Source organism: Merops nubicus, unplaced genomic scaffold (assembly GCF_000691845.1).
Source record: "Merops nubicus isolate BGI_N331 unplaced genomic scaffold, ASM69184v1 scaffold2459, whole genome shotgun sequence".
Taxonomy (NCBI): Eukaryota; Metazoa; Chordata; class Aves; order Coraciiformes; family Meropidae; genus Merops; species Merops nubicus.
In genome coordinates this window covers 116,609-118,602 of record NW_008629976.1, presented here as the reverse complement: position 1 = coordinate 118,602, position 1,994 = coordinate 116,609, and the positions used below count along the sequence as shown (strand labels likewise).

The 1,994-nt window shown below is 37.6% G+C and overlaps 1 protein-coding gene across 1 annotated transcript in view; it reads left to right on the top strand.

The window, feature by feature from the left end:
• The window catches only part of LRRC16A (leucine rich repeat containing 16A), a gene marked incomplete at its 5' end in the record, with an annotated part of 110,808 nt that overhangs the window by 930 nt on the left and 107,884 nt on the right, over positions 1-1,994 (top strand). The window lies entirely within an intron of this gene.

Here is a 1,994-nt window from a genome sequence, read left to right as displayed (position 1 = left end):
GCTGAAATTTATTTCCCTGAGTTGATCACCCCGTCCCTGCAGCCCAGATATCTTTGGTTGGTTGTCTGTTGGCTTTTAGATCACTGCAGTTTGCAGCCTGTGTTTAAGACAGGATTTAGTGACTGGTTGTGTGGAAACAGAAGTAGTTGATGGGCAGCTCAGACATCAGCGTGATGGACAGGTGAAGGTGGTGGTCTGGTTGTAATAGCAAAGCTGTTATAATTAATCAAAAAGTTCTTGAAGGTTAGGGCTTGGTGTACTAAGGAACAGCTGTGCTTCTACTTCAGCATTACAGACACTTCTCAAAACTCCTTTTATTAAATGGAGTTACTAAAATTAAAATCTTGGTTCTATTTTCATGGAAATATAGAATAGGTGTGCTGCATTAACAAAATTGTTACTTTAGTGATAGCAAATTGAACAAAAATCCAAAGGAACTGCATTTGCTCATGGTTTATATCAAAAATAAACACTGTTTATCTGAACAGTCATTAGGATGGTTGAAAAAGAGTTTAGTGCATTTCCTAAAGTCTGTCCTAATTTCAAAGGCTGCTCAGAAGCTTTTTGAGTCCGAGAACTTCCATATAACTAGCAGGCAGTAACTACTAGCGAGACAGCTGAGAACATGCAGCAAAGACAGATCATTCCTCCAGGGACCTCTCACAAAATTGAGTATGCTGAGAGACGCCTGGTTCTGAGTGCCTGCTGTTACTCATTTTTCCTTAAACAATACTGGTGAGACGTACCTACTAAAGAAGGATCAAAGTGAAAAGGAGTAAAGGTTGATTAACTGTAATACCAACTGGGGCGATTACCCTTAGAGCAAGGATATCACAATGGCCACCTACTAACTTCACGCTCAGGTCCAATCGGTTCATTTCCACTAATCTAAATGGATTGATAAGAAAGGAAGTGCAGTACTTAAAGCCTGTTATTTCTTGCTACAGTCTATATGAAACATAGTTGCAGCATTAGTAAATGTTGGATTTGTCATCAAGCCCAGAGATAAGTGTATGAAATATTTGTGGGAGTGTAATTCAGATTTGTGAACATATTTCTAGTGTCAGTTTTCATTAAGTTTTGATCAAAAATATTTGAAACAGTGTGATTAGCTGTCTTGTTGACTGAGCAGTCCCTAAATGAGAGGCACTTGTAGTCTTTTTAAGAGGATTTTAAAAAGATATAATTTTAGGTAATAAATTACATTTTGAAACCTTGTAAAAATTATTTCGTATTTTGAGGTAGCTAATGTATAAAATGTGTTCTAAAGTTTTGCTGCAAAGCAAGAACTGTAAAATCTGTGTTTTTAAGTAGAAGAATGAACCAAAGATGAAATAAAGGGATGTTGCCACATGTCCTGGTATTTGTTAATTCTAGTCAACAGGATTTTTGCAGATTGAATTCGTGAGGCTGGATCTGTGTAAACTTTTCTCAGGGGGAAGAAAATTAGTTTTGGTAGTGTGTACATAGGTAGGTTTGCACATATGAAGTATGCCAGAAAAAGCAAAACGTTCAGTCTGGTAGGTAAATAATTTGCAAAATAGGAACGATCTTGATCATAGAAACTTGTCCCTAAAATTTCATTGGGATTTGGTAAATAAATGTTAGATGAATCTCACATGTTTGTTTAATTTGACTGGCACTGAAGAAAAAGAACCTTTACTTCTCTAAGTGTAGTGTAGCTTACTCCAGTAGCCAACAAGGGCTGCTATGGATTTTTAAATTTTTATTTCTGGCCTAAATGTCCTGTCATCACAAAAGATATCCAATCTTAGCTTAGAAATAAGGCACTGAAGGGGCCGTGATGGCACTCTGGTGGTCTGAAGCTGCCTGTTTGCTGTGGGCATTCCCCCTGCAGCAGAACAAGTGAAATAAAGCATGTGAAGACTCCTCATAAACTTCAGAGCAAAATTCGATCTCTAAGTTAGATCTTTGGAAGGTGAAATTTGCACAGAAACAGCCGAAGGATACTTGTATCTTCTGCTGTTGCCCCT